General features: G+C 38.0%; 1 protein-coding gene across 2 annotated transcripts in view; it reads right to left on the bottom strand.

Moving 5' to 3' along the window:
* The window catches only part of LOC114332837 (uncharacterized), a 28,031-nt gene extending 13,244 nt beyond the window's left edge, over positions 1 to 14,787 (bottom strand). Inside the window, exon 1 of one of the 2 annotated variants that reach the window (XM_028282616.2) lies at positions 14,524 to 14,787. The gene's annotated coding sequence lies outside the window, so the exon portion shown is untranslated. Of the gene's footprint in view, positions 1 to 7,380; positions 7,491 to 14,523 lie in introns of those variants that run through there. The other variant, XM_028282615.2, reaches the window with a different exon arrangement.
* Positions 14,788 to 15,145: the final 358 nt, after the last annotated feature.

Raw genomic sequence — 15,145 nt, 5'->3', positions numbered from 1 at the left:
TACAGAATATAAGATTACAGTAAGATTACAGTTAAAGTCGTTTATAGTGGCATTGTTTAGAACAACATTATCGGTTTATTGACTAAAATCAATGTTACCGGCTGGATAATATTATATGACACCCTTATCAGAAATATTGCTTTTTACGACATTGCTTATTACAACATACCTGATTAAGGGCCTATATATTTAACTAATAAGTCTTTAGGTCTAATAGATCGGACAACTTTTCTATTTCGGAAAATTTTCGGGAGGGGGGCATTTCGTAAATTAAGAAGTTTCGAAACTTTGGTGCGTCCGACAACTGGTGCGGGAGCACGCCAAGTAGAATTCTATTTTAGTGACGTCATGTTGCCTAGCAACCGTCGATTCTCCCATTATGAAATTCTATTTTGTGACGTCAACAAAATAGAATTCTATTTGGCGTGCTCTGGGCCCTGGACTGCCCTTAAAAATTTGTCGGACAATATTATCAGTTAATTGTAAATATTTTTATCAAAAATTATGCAAAGTCAGCTGTGAGGGTATAAATTTTATTACTCTTTATAATGCGTGCGCCTTCGCCCTAAGGGATTATAGAGCATATAGAGTCATATATACTCTATAATGGTTGTCCAATCAGCTCCAAGACATCCAACCATTTCTCACCTGCATCTCCAAAGGCAGCTTTTGGAAGCTACAGGTGTAACTGTTTCAGTTGAAACGATAATAAGAAGAGTTCGTACCAAGACGTATACAGCAGAAGACAGTTATGGGTTCCCGAGTTATCCAGGCAGCACAAGATTGATCGACTAAATTGGTGTCTTCACCACCAAAACTGGAACATTGGGAACTGACAAAATGTGCTATTGTCAAAAAAAGTCAGGATTTGTGTAAAATCAGATGACCCACGAAATCGTGTACTTAGAGGTCGAGGAAGACAAGCAAGAACGAAAACTGTCAGATCTGTTCACAAATATACAACGGGAAGTGTAATGTTCTGGAGAAGAATTGTGATCCGTAAAAAAACTCCTTTAATTTTCATCCAATCAACTTTAACTGCTCACAGGTATGTTGATAACCTGTAGTCAGGCTCTGGAGAGGTGCAATAGGAGAAAATTTAATTTTATTGCATGATAATGGACCTCTACATACCATTAGAGTGACTACAGACATCATTGAAGCAGAAGGTATCCCTTGTTTGGAGTGGCCTGCTTCCTCACCCGAGCTTCATCCTATAGAGTATTTGTAGGGTATGCTTAAAAGAATAATTAGAGCTCGCCGGGATAATTCACAAAACACCGCACGGCTAGTACAAGCTGCTCTTAAATGATGGAGCAACCTAGCACAACATAATGTTGATAATTTGATTAGAAGCGTGCCCACGCAAACTGAAGCTTGCAATAAGGACTAGAGGTGATAACACTGACTACCACAAAATACAAAAAAAAAATAAATAGAAACAATTTAAACATTATTCGTTTTACATTGAAATTTTGTATGCTATTGACTTAACAACTACTTTCAATTTGATTGTTAAATACTTAATTGTTTTATTTAATTGTTATGTATTTGTTATTAAATTGCTTTAAAATAAATATTGTTTGCCTTCGTGTATTCGTTTTTTTTTAAATTCGCACGAAATAGTAAGAAATATCAGATGATTCCATATAAGTTTGGGCGTGTGTACAGTGTCGCATGATGGGGTATAGGCGCCACTGGCGAGAACTGCCGTTCTCTGCTAATTGGAACGATCAGCTCGGCTATAATATTAACAACTCTTCCTGGTCTTGTGCAATAATCTAAAGGTCTCCTATCGCTATTAAAATCGCAATAATAATCAAAAACATTTTGTAAGTATACTGAGAACTTAACATTAAGAACAATTCGAGCCCAAAAGAAAAAGCAAGTTGTACAGTGTATTCAAACTTACATCTGGTAACTGCCCAAAAACTCATATCGGTCAAACTCATAGAACTGTTAACAAGCGTATCGTAGAACACAAAAATGCTTTCAATAATAGAAAAACAGAATCTATCTACGCACTTCACCTTCTAGATCATAATCATTATTTTAATGAAGACTGGGCATCGGACAGGAAAGTAAAATGTCGCAGTGAGCAAGCCCTCCGAAGCCGAGGGATGCGCTATTTTTCTAATCGGCATAAAGCTGAGCGGGGAAAGAACTAATCTCAGGAGACGAGTTTTGCACGGAGTCTTAGGACTTTGCACCTCCTTAAACCATTCAAAGACCGCTGGGTACTCCCAACAATGATTGAGGGCGTGTAATTAATCTTTGATTGCACCCTTCTCGTGGTGGCCCTGTTGAAACTAAACTCGGCGAATCTAGACTAGATAGTCGATAAATAATCCTCAAGCCAAGCCGTGAGACACCGTGGTGAAGGCTGTAATGCACTGGGGTGACAGTGTCGCAAACGGTTTCTTTGCAAGCAGGCTCTGCGAGGGTCTGACTGCCTTTCACTAGCTACTCGTGGAACCAACATGGAATCTCAAAATAAAACAAAAAAATTAAAAACTCAGGCCAAAGGGTTCCCAAGGGGCCAAGGGAACTCTAAAGCCAAAATCACAGTTCCTAAAGCCGAAGAGCAGGGAGCTTCTAGAGAAGATCCGATCGCCGAAAGGCCAGGAAATTCTAAAGAAATCTCCCAAGCTGATAGGCCAGGGACAAGAAAGGCTATGAGAGTAACAGCGTTGGAAGACGTTGATCTAATGACAGACGAAGAGATTAGGGCTGCAAAGCTATCTGGCATCTCTAAAGCCAAAATCAGTAGGCTGGTGACACAAGGCCAAGACTACATACAAGCCAAAAGGGCTGTAATCAAGGCCAATTTCATCAAGGCTGCTGATCAATGTCGTCAACGGCAAAAGAAAATCAAACCCAGAAGGCCGAAAGCCCAAAAAGGCTAAGGTCGGACGGAAGTACACCACCCTAAAGCCAACGCAAAGGGAAAAGGGCAAGAACCGAGGGTGTGACTTTCAGCGAAGCTGCCGCATCTGTTAAGGTTGTGGAAGTACTAACGGTATTCCCGGAAGCCAAGATGGATGTGTATAAGCTCAAGGCAGTCAAAATAGCCATCTTGGCTGCTTATGAAAAAATTCCGGAAGCAGGACCACAGGTTCGCTTCCTGAGAAGTACCTACAGACCGGGTTTCCTAGAACTAAACTGTGCAGATGACATAAGTGCGCGGTGGCTAAAGGAGGCGAGCTCTCAGGGCTGTGGAGGGGGAAGATATACCCAAGCCGCACTCATGCACTGTCTTTGTACAGGATGAATACGGGGAACGCCTCGAGTCCAAAAGGATCCTTAATAGACTAAGGATAAGTAACCATGGGCTCAGGACACATCTCTGGGCAGTCTGGGGTAGTAAGCCTTCGGAGAAGGGGGTGTTATGAACCTTCTCAATGGATTCTGAATCTCGAGAAGAGCTCCAGAAATTAAAAATAGCACCCCTTTTCAGAGTAGGACGGTTAACTTTCCGACCCAAAGAAGGGAAGACAAAAACATGGAATGAAAGTAGCAACTCGTTCCAGTCAAACAGGGGAAACTTCTCTACATATGGAGGGTCAGGAAGGAGAACAAACCTTCTTAGGGTGGAACTGGCACACTCATAAGGATTAATGTCCAAGGGTGCGTCGGGCCCATGGAAGAAGGAAAGTCCACAGAACCAGAACCGGACATTTCTTCGCAGAGAAGAAAGAAATAAGGCTTCTTACGCTGGTTAGAATTGTGGAACAAGAAGGCATTGATGTGGCCCTCCTTCAGGAGCCTTGGAGGGTGGGCGAAAAGATTGCTGGCCTATCAACTAAACAAGGTAAGGTTTTATACACACCTAAAGCTATAAGGCCAAGGTCGTGTATAATTCACAGTAATAGAGTAGATTGTACAGTAATCCCGACGCTCTGCACCGATGATATTGTTACAGCTATTCTAACTACAACCACGGAAGTAGGAAAGAAGAAACTGGTGATTTGTTCAGCCTACTTTCCAGGTGATGATCCTCTATGTCCACCAAGCATTATAAGCGACATAGTTGCATATTGGCTAGGGAAAGGATTACAGTTCATCGTAGGATGTGATGTCAACGCACACCACGTCATATGGGGCAGCACAAACATCAACGCAAGTTGTGAGTATATTTTCTTTCATCTTATCTGAAGGCTTGGTTATATCCAATATAGGAAACAAACCAACTTTTGTCACTAAGGCACGCAAAGAAATGTTGGATTTAACACTCTACACAAGCAATATAAGTGATATATTAACAAATTAGGTTGTGTCTGACGAACCCTCATGTTCGGATCACAGACATATACGATTTGACCTTGATATATTTCCATCACAAATTAAATACAGAAATCCTAGAGATACAAACTGGGTAGGATATAGGGAGTCCCTGAGTAAAAATCTCGGGGAAAGTATGACCTTGTTTAAAGGCGCCTTACTTAATGGCGGCTTACCAGGAAAACTGTCCAGAAAAAATAAGGAAAAATACGAGCACTAATACAGTCTGGTAAAACAACGGTTTAAAGAGGCTGAGGTCGGAAGTCCGAAGCCTATTTAACAATTCCAAAAGTAACCACGATTGGGATGCCTACAGGTATTAAGACCGTGCAAGTTCGGAAAAGCGACACCAGGTTTTATAGCTCAGCAACATTTTTCGCACTATTAATTATATTGGCCAATTATATTAGTCCTGGTTGCTGGATAATTGTCAAGGCCATAGCCCAAAAAAATTATAAGAAGAAAAAGTAAGATTTAGGTTATGTTATTAAAAGGTAAACAATTGTATGTAGTAAATAAAATTAATCCAGGGCATCCCTGCAGAATATGATAGTAACATCCACTCTGGGTAAAGCAACCATCAAAGTAGGAGTAGGTGGAGGCTGTCCACAAGGAGGAGTTCTGTCACCTCTACTTTGGGCAACCTTGGTAGATGATCTTCTCAAAAATCTGCCCACAGAAAACTTTTACAGTCTAAGATACGCTAACAATATAGCAATCGTTGTCAGGGGCAGGTTTGCCCAGGTGGTGTCTGGGAGAATTGCAAGCAGCCCTAAATATAGTTGATGACTTGTGTAAACAAGAGAGACTGATAGCAATGATAGTCAATGCTCAGAAAACACAAAACGTCAACTTCACCAAAAAGACAGCACTACAACGCCTAAAACCACCAGTGCTGGGAGGAAAAGAGATTTCATTTGCCAAAGGAACAAAATAACTTGGGGTTTATTTTGATCATAGGTTTACATGGAATACTCACATCCTGAAAACCACACAAAAAGCTAACATGTCCTTGGGCAGATGTATACAGTGTGCGGTAAGAATTGAGGGCTTAACCCCAAAATGACTCTATGGTTATACACAAGGGTTATTAGACACATGATAATCTATGGCTCGGTGACGTGGTGGACAAAGACGCAGCAAATGGGAGCAATAAGGCTGCTAGGTAATACACAAAGGCTAGCATGCCTGTGTATTACGGGGGCTATAAAAACAACTCCTACAGCAGCGTTGGAAAGTCCTGCTGAATCTACCACCACTTCATATCTTTATTCAGGGCGAAGCCAGATCAGTGATGCACAGATTAATGCATAGTCAGCTACATATAAGCCAGGAGCATGGGGTTGACAACAGAAAGCTAATTGATGAGCTAAAAGCCGATATTGTGATGGGGCAGCCTATCGATGCAACATCAACGAGATATAGCTTTGACAATAAGTTCAAAATTAATATACCAGGCAGGGAAGACTGGATACAAGCTGATGGTACCTGGTACACTGATGGTTCAAAAACATCTGAAGGTGTGGGAGCCGGCATAGTAGAGACAAATCAAGGAATACATTTACCGGTAAGTCTATTAAAGGACGTCACAATTTTCCAGGCGGAAATAATGGCTATCCATCACTGCGTGGAAGAAATAGAAAGGCAGGAAAGAACGTTCCGTTCAGTTGCCATCTTCACAGATAGTCAGGCAGCGCTTAAGGCACTCAGTTCTGTATTCTAAGGTCAATTCTAAGATAGTATGGGATTGTGTGTGTGCCCTAAATAAACTAGGAGACCATAGCAAGGTTACGGTAGCCTGGATACCGGGGCACGAGGGTCATAAGGGCAAAGAAAAAGCAGATGAAATGGCCAAACAAGGCTCATCAATGCCATTCGTTGGACCGGAACCCTTCTGCGGCGTTGCAAAGGCAGTTACAAGAACGGCTACAAGAAAGTGGGTAGCTCAAAAATCTTTGGAATGGTGGAGGAATTCACCAAGACAAAAGGACAGGCGAAACAGTTCATTACAGAACATTCGCCAAAATTTACGGCATTCCTAATAAGTAAAGGCAGGAAAACAGTCAAAGCCATAGTAGGTCTGCTAACAGGACATTGTAAGCTGAATAGGCATTTAAAGTTGATGGGATTGTCAAATGATGACCTGTACAGATTCTGACACCTGGAAGAAGAAACAGCAGAGCACATTCTACGTCAGTGTGACAGTCTGGCAAATGTGCGGTTCTTTGTATTAGGAGAAGAAAATCCAACGGCAAATAGCTACATGGAAGGTTCACTTTCGAAGCTGTTAGACTTTTTAAAAAGGGTCAGGCTAGGGAATGTTATCTAGGACTAGAGGATCACAATAGATCTGAAAAGGTCGCAGTGGAATAGGCCAGAAGGCCACCTCTTTAAGCCCGACAAGACCTATCCAAGCCCGACAAGACCTATCCAAGCCCGACAAGCTTTCGTAAAATTCAGGACCTGTTCGGAGGTCGATCTTCAACTGATACTAAGGTTTACTAAGTGCTACGTATGGTCGGTACTGCTATATGGCGTAGAGGGCTGGACGCTCAAAACGAGGAATATAAACAGATTAGAAGCCTTCGAAATGTGGCTTTATCGCCGTATCCTAAAGATACCATGGACGGCGAAAGGCACAAATGTAGATGTCCTTAAAAGAATCAACCAAGAACGCCAACTTTTCGAAACCATCAAGAAAAGGAAAAGGGCTTATCTGAGTCACATCATGCAAAACGAAAAATACCAGTTCCTTCAACTTATAATCGAGGGTAAAATTGAAGGCAAGAGTGGAATAGGACGCAAGAAAATGTCCTGGCTCCGAAACATAAGGCAGTGGACAGGGATTAACGACATACAATCTCTGATACACATTGCAAGAAACAGAGAAACAGAGAGTTAATGAAAAATATGATCGCTAACATCCATTAGTGGATTTGCATCTGAAGAAGAAGAACTATCGAATCAATCACGAACATATTTACCATAATTTCAAAATATATATATTTTGCCATATTTTTGTCACCGCATGTATATATTTATTTATTTATTTTTATACTAATTTTCCATTTACGATTAATACAATAAATAACAACTTACATTTTATAACAAAATATCCAAATGTGCAATGACACACAAACACAGCATCCACTTAAAACGAAATAAAAACATCAAATTGATACGCTATTGTTAATTAGGTGACACGGTCGAGCAAAAATGTTCAACTAAACTAATTATAAAAGTTTTAGATGAAACTAAAAATACCATATTGTGCGTAATGCATCACTTTTTGTACCGTTTACAGATGGTCTAAGAGTTATTTTGCACCAGTAAGGAAACCACAAAAATTTCTTAAATCATTGAAGAGTTTAACTAAAATAGTATGTACCTAGTTAATAAAAAAACTGGCATTCAGATAAATTCAAAGCAAACTAATATATAATTGATTTATACTAACGAGTAAAGAGTAAAAATTAAGACCAATTTAAAACGTTTCACATTTATTAAATCCTACCTCTTCAAGGACTAAAATGTGTATTTTAATGGTGATCAAGAGTATGAAAGTTGAGCGAAATGCTAATGTGAAAGTACAACTGGATTAAAAGATGAGAACGTAAAATCTCTGGAACAGATTTTTTAATTAGAAGCTATAGAGTCAACTAAAAAAGCTCTTACAATAACAAGATACAGTATGCGCCAAAACAAACGACACTGAAAAACTAAAGCTTTATTAAACATGAAAAATTAAATAACAACATTTCAAATAATCAGAATTTTAAGTTTTGCTTCTATATAAAATGTGTTCAAAGTGCTCGCCATTGCGTTCCAAGCAGTACTCATAACGCTTAACAAGATTGCTTAGCATGTTATTAAAAATAGGCTGCTGCATTCTTCTGAAAAAGGTCAAAATTTTTTCACGCAGTTCATCAATAGGTTGCTGGTGGGTTTTCTCTAAAAACGGCTTGTTTCAGCATAAGCATCAAGAGTTGTTAGATTTGTATCAAATTTGATAAAAATTTAGCATCAAACTAGGTCCATTTGATCGTCCATTCCCTTATGAGCGGAAATAATACTCAATAATAAATATTTTTTCTTGCATTATAAGCACCATTTCGAATCTTTTTTGACAGTTTGTTAGAATAAACAATGTTTAAAAACACCATGACAACTATTGTCACTTGTTTCATATGACGCGATTATAGTTCACAGGCTCCCTGATTTCAGTGTCCTTTGTTTTGGCGCATACCGTACAACGAAACAGCCGGATGACACATGGAATTTTGAAGGTAATTAATGAAATAAGAAAATTCAAGAACAACAATAAGATCCGATACCAAGAAATAAAATATTATAAAAGGAAGAAAAGTCAGAGGTGCAAGAGAAGTGTACTATTCACAAAAATGAGGACTTGCAAAACTACAACTACCAAAAGAACCCAAAACCAAGGAGACGCTAGAAAAGAGATGACTGAGTATGGTCATGTGGGTATTAAAACTGACGAACCACAAAATCCCAGGAGCCAATGACGTACTAGCCGAGCTCTTAAAACAAAGTCCAAATTGACAAAACGAATAAATTGATTAAAGAGACTTATTAAGATTATTGATTTTTAGAGGGCATTCTGAAGTGTCTCCATTGAAATTCAACCTTTACAGTGACTCTAATCTTTAAGGCAAGAAGCTTAAGAACAAGATTCGCATAACTCAGAGAGCTATGGATAGTGATTGCAATTGCTGGATCCAGCATCCAGCAATCCAGCGGTATTTTTACATAGTGCGGATCCGCAAACGTGTCAAATTCGTCAAACGTTCATAAAATCACCTTCCAAAGACGATATGTTCTTGTAAAAATATGTCAAGGAAGGGAAAGGCAAGGAATTAAGTTTGATTCTTGACTGCCGTATCAGGTGGAACGTGGAACAGTTTGCTCAGTAGGTTGGAACGTTTCTACAGCCTAAAAGTTTGCATCGATAAAGCGTTGATAGACATTGATTCTGCGATAAAATTCTCTGCTAGCGAGTGGCCCTGCTGGCGTTTGGTCAATAATCAATGAGTTGATCGCCACTCTTCAACCGTTGAAAATGTCTGTAGAAGCTTTTTGCAGAAGAGAGCCCACTTTAATAAGGGCAGACACAACCATGAAAATTGTCTTAGACAAACTAAATAGCCAGAACTTTAGCCTTAGTGCCGAGTTATCGGAAGCACTACACAACAGAATCGCGGAACGGCGCCTCTCGGAAATTACAGGCACATTAATGTACTTACAAAATCCAAATAAGTTTGACGAAGGACTAAACAATCCTGGTAATTTCCCCATGCCGAAACAGAATGCAATGTGAAGAGAGACGAAAGATTTGTTGAGTCGTATAAATAAACAAGTGATTGTAGAAGCTTTTTGCAGAAGAGAGCCCACTTTAATAAGGGCAGACACAACCATGAAAATTGTCTTAGACAAACTAAATAGCCAGAACTTTAGCCTTAGTGCCGAGTTATCGGAAGCACTACGCAACAGAATCGCGGAACGGCGCCTCTCGGAAATTACAGGCACATTAATGTACTTACAAAATCCAAATAAGTTTGACGAAGGACTAAACAATCCTGGTAATTTCCCCATGCCGAAACAGAATGCAATGTGAAGAGAGACGAAAGATTTGTTGAGTCGTATAAATAAACAAGTGATTGTGGAACCAGTGCAAAAGGACATAATGGAAGTAGAAGACAGGCCAGCTAATCCGGAGGCCGTGAATTTTACTTTAGAACAAGAACTTGAGATTGAACTGAAACGAGAGAGAGAGAGAGAGAGAGAAAGAGAGAGAACATTTTTATAAAAAAAACTGGTTCTCAAAAAGATTACGAAAAGATTTTGAAAAAGGAATGACCGTTTATGACACCGAAGTAGAGAAAAGCGATCATTTGTCCATGGTTTATGCCTATTTAATGATCTTAAACTTAAAATCGACCAGCGTAGAGGCCGAAAGGGCTTTCTCTGTAGCCGCCTATATGTGCATCTCTGTGAGAAGTAGGTTTATTTGATAAGACTATCGTCTTATCGCCCAAAATCGTGTTTTTATTTCGATTCCAGACTTTGCTGAATCCAGCTGGACTCCATACTAGGGGCGAGACTAAAGAAGGCTGAAACTGAAAAACCTTCGAGAATGGTATAGTTTTTGCTCAATAGACCTCCTCAGAGTAGCTGCAACTAAAGAACCTCCCAATGGAAAAAGGAACCGCAAGAATAAGGATAACAGAGGCGGTGGCAGGAGATTGGAGTGAAAGGATTACCATTTACATCCATCATAAAAGTGGAGATCAGGTATGTAAAAACTAGGAGAACTCTTCTAGAAAAGAACACTTCTAGAAATAGCAATAGGTGTAAGGCAAGGAGATATGCTATAAAAATGTTCCATCAGTTTCATCAAATTCATCAATATTTCCACTAATATGTAACAAAACCATAGCACGTCCATCTAATATATAAAAATGACAAATAAAATCCCGTTTACAAGTTATGGCCAGCTAACAGCTATCTGCAACATTTTAGTAGTGAACCTAACCTAACCTAACCCTAAGAGACCGAATAACCAACACAGAATTGGGCCGTAGATCAGGAGTAACCGACACAATCAACAGAATATCGACCTTAAAATGGAACTGGGCAGGGCATATCGCGCGAACGAAGGACGGCAGATGGACGAAACGTATTCTCGAGTGGAGACCCAGACAGGACGCCTTTCGAAGAAGAGGACGACCACCAACAAGATGGACAGATGACCTGAAGCGGATATGCCAAAATTGGATGCAAGCGGCTCAGGACAGGAATTTGTGAGGTGAACTACGGGAGACCTACGCTCAGCAGTGGACAATATAGACTGAATGATCATGATACCAATGTTAAGGAACCAAGGGAAAGCACCACATGAAGAATTCATCATAAATGAACACCATTTGAGAGTCAAAGTTTTAAAGTTTTCAACCTAATAGAAATATTAAAAATATTGAAAAATATTAAAAATATTCCTAAATGATATTTAATTGAAAACTTATTGGACCATTTTCCTGGTAACACCTCCATGGCTTCTAAAAATTGCAAGCCAGATGGATGCTGAAGCGAAGAAGACAAGAGGGAATTCAAAAAATTTACAATTCACGACCCCGTCTGTTCAGCTGGTAAATTCCAACGGAAAATGGACCTAGTTACTCAAAGGAGTAAAACCAATATAAAATGGAATAAAAATGTATACCATGTTTATTCAGTTGCAATGCGAAGGTAAAACTGTCTTATTTTTCACTTAGAACAGAGAGCGCAAACCAGCACTCTAAATCGACGATTTTCGACTCTATTTGAAGTTATCATCAGATAGGCGTAGGTTTACTGCTCTCTGCCTCAAGTGACGAATCTCCGAGAGCTTTTAATATCTTTTAGGAATATTTGTAATATATTTCAATATTTTTAATATTTCTATTAGGTTGAAAACTTTAAAACTTTGCCTTCCAGTTACCAGATGTCGTTAGACACCTACTCCATAAACGTTAGTTGCAATGCGGGGATAAGCTCTCGGAGATTCGTCACTTGGGGCAGAGAGCAGCAAACCTACGCCTCTCTGATGATGACTCCAAATAGAGTCGAAAATCGTCGATTTAGAGTGCTGGTTTGCGCTCTCTGTTTTAAGTGAAAAATAAGACAGTTTTGCCTTCGCATTCGCATTGCAACTGAATAAAAATGGTATACATTTTTACAAGTTGAGAGTTTTCAGCCGGAACACAAAGATCTTATAATAATCGTGATTTGATCAGTAGATATGTACGGAAGCGATAAATAGACTTTACTAACAATGATAAAGAGGCACTCGTATGAATGACGGAAAAGGAAAAAACCTGAAAAAAATGTATGGACCAATTAGAGACGGAGTAGTCTGGGAATTGGGGTTGGATAAGGTGGGCTGGCTAAATACATAGAGCTGAGGAGGAAATAATCATAAAGAAAGTGTTTCTGGGTAGCTCGGGAGAAAGAGGGAATAGATAAAGACTCTGACTCAGATGGATACAGCCTGTAGGATGACCCAAGGAGATTGGAAATCCGACGGTGGGAGTAGCGAAGCAATAACAGAGAAGAATGGACATATGGTGTATTCCACGAATATACGCCTGTCTTGGATTATCGCGACAACGAATATTTTAGTGTGCAACATAAGAAGTGCGAAAATAAATGGCTCTAATAATTGTTCCAATAAACAACAATGTATTTTGCAATTTACTTTCGTTCTTCATAATTTGCACAGTAAAATATTCGTTGTCGCGATAATCCAAGACAGGCGTATGTTCGTGGAACAGGGTATATTTCGTAAGGTAGACTAAAACCTTCAAGGGCTGGAGCGCAGGGTAAGGTAAGATTTCTTAAATTTAGATTTTCATACAAAAATCACATGTCCATAGAAATTTTTTTACACCTTTATCCACCACATTAAATCGTTGTCTAATTTGTAGGTAATTGTAATAATCTTCAATAAATTTATGTATTCCACTTAAAAATTATTTGCTAACATTCAAAACATTCATTCAAATACATGTCGTTCATTTTCGCTAGTATACATTGTTCTTAAAAGAAGACTTTTTTGGTATTCATAGACTACCATAAATAAACTTACGTGCATAGAAATCGGCCCACTCTAAAATTTGGTCCTTTTTGATATCTCATATTTCCTAAACCTGTTGGCCGATTTAAGTGACTTTTGAACATGTTATAGCCTGATTCTTTATCAATACCATTGTAATAATATTGTTGCTAAACAGGTAAATTTTCATTGTATACCGGGTGTACCAATCAAACTGTGTTTTTTCTCAAAGTTTGCATCACACTGTGGAATATTCTAGCATTTATAAAATACTGAAATTAAAACCCAACTATAGCATCAGGTTTTCTTAACATTCTGCTTGTTGATTCATTCCTTTATGTTGGATAATAAAAAAGTTAGATACTTTAACAACTAGACATGTTCTTCATCAATGCACGGTGTTTTTAAATAAGTGCGACAAACTTTAAGGGGTAATTCTGCATGAAAAAATAATGACAGTTGGCTTTATAAACTTATGTCCGCAGATGTTTCGTTTCCGAGATACGGGATGTTGAATTTTTTCTTACAAACTGACGATTTATTTATTGTTCTAAAACCGGTTGAGATATGCAAATAAAATTTAATAGGTTTTAAGAGGTAGTTATTACGCATTTTTTGACACACAATTAAGAATTTTATATTCACCATTAGCGTGCATACGGGTAATATGATCGGTCATATTACACGTATGTGCGCTAATGGTGAATATTAAATTCTAAATTGTATGTCAAAAAATGTACAATAACTACGTCTAAAAACCCACCAAATTTCATTGGCATATCTCAACCGGTTTTAAAGCAATAAAATAAATCGTCAGTTTGTAAGAAACAATTCAACATCCCGTATCTCGGAAACGAAACATTTGCGGACATACGTTTATAAAGCCAACTGTCATTATTTTTTCATGCAGAATTATCCCTTAAAGTTTGTCGCACTTAATTAAAAACACCGTGTATTGATGAAGAACATGTCTAGTTGTTAAAGTATCTAATTTTTTTATTCTCCAACATAAAGGAATGAATCAAAAAGCAGAATGTTAGGAAAATCTGATGCTATAGTTGGGTTTTAATTTCAGTATTTTATAAATGCTAGAATATTTCACAGGGTGATGCGAACTTTGAGAAAAAAACACAATTTGATTGGTACACCCGGTATTCGGTATACAATGAAAATGTACCTGTTTCGCAACAATATTATTACAGTGGTATTGCTAAAGAATCAGGCTATAACAAGTTTAAAAAATCACTTAAATCGGCCAACAGGTTTAGGAAATATGAGACATCAAAAAATGACCAAATTTTTAAGTGGGCCGATTTCTATGCACGTAAGTTTATATCAGGATAACAACAAATCACAAGTAAACCAAATATGACAGAATGCACTTTTCGTCCGCATTTTCTCATTTTCCTTTCTCTTTATATGTAAATCCTCAGTACTCTAGATTCAATAACTGTTGATTTTAGCGAGTATCGTACTTAATTTCATATTTATTTCGCAATCTGTTATAAATGTGCTCGAAATGTGTTATGGAAAAATCAAAAATTTTACTGCATTAACAAAATGAACACAAAAAATTTACAAATTTGGCAAAACAAACCAATTTTCAAAAATGTAATGAAATATTCACTCACCAAAAAAGTTACATAATCCCTTAAAGACACTTGCTCGGCAGTGAACTAAATTTAGGAAGGGAATTTTAAAACAAATTCAATCACCATAAATTACTTTTCATCTGTCACTAAATCAAACAATTTTTATTTTACAGTAAACACAGGCATTATAAAGATAAGAAATCACGATGAACATTAACAAAACTTTTGTGACAAACCAAGTTAAGAATCTTCAAGGGCAGGATTACATATATCGAATGTTACATTAAATTTCATTAGGAATGTGAGTCAAGCCAAAATGATTATATTTCCTTGCGTTGATTCATAATTTAATACTATTTCTAAAAAACGTGATTAATTAAATTCACGTAAAATTTGTGGTCTGAGTCAGCAAAACAACAATTACATTTAAAATATTCAGAGGTATATAAAATATTTCTATTATCTAGATTTATTCGTTTTACACATAATATGTATATCGGAAAAGTCAAAAGTGTATTATTATACATACACTTTTTTGATAATGTATAGTCAAATAGTAACATTATTATGGTAGGGGAGCCCAAGTGGAGACTTTTGCAGTTACTCGAGCGCGTCAGAAAATCACATGGGGAGAAACCTTGTATCCTGTAAATGTACCCCT

The sequence above is a fragment of the Diabrotica virgifera genome, chromosome 9 (genome assembly GCF_917563875.1).
Source record: "Diabrotica virgifera virgifera chromosome 9, PGI_DIABVI_V3a".
NCBI lineage: Eukaryota > Metazoa > Arthropoda > Insecta > Coleoptera > Chrysomelidae > Diabrotica > Diabrotica virgifera.
Note: the sequence above shows the minus strand (reverse complement) of the source record. Positions and strands in the feature narration are given on the sequence as shown.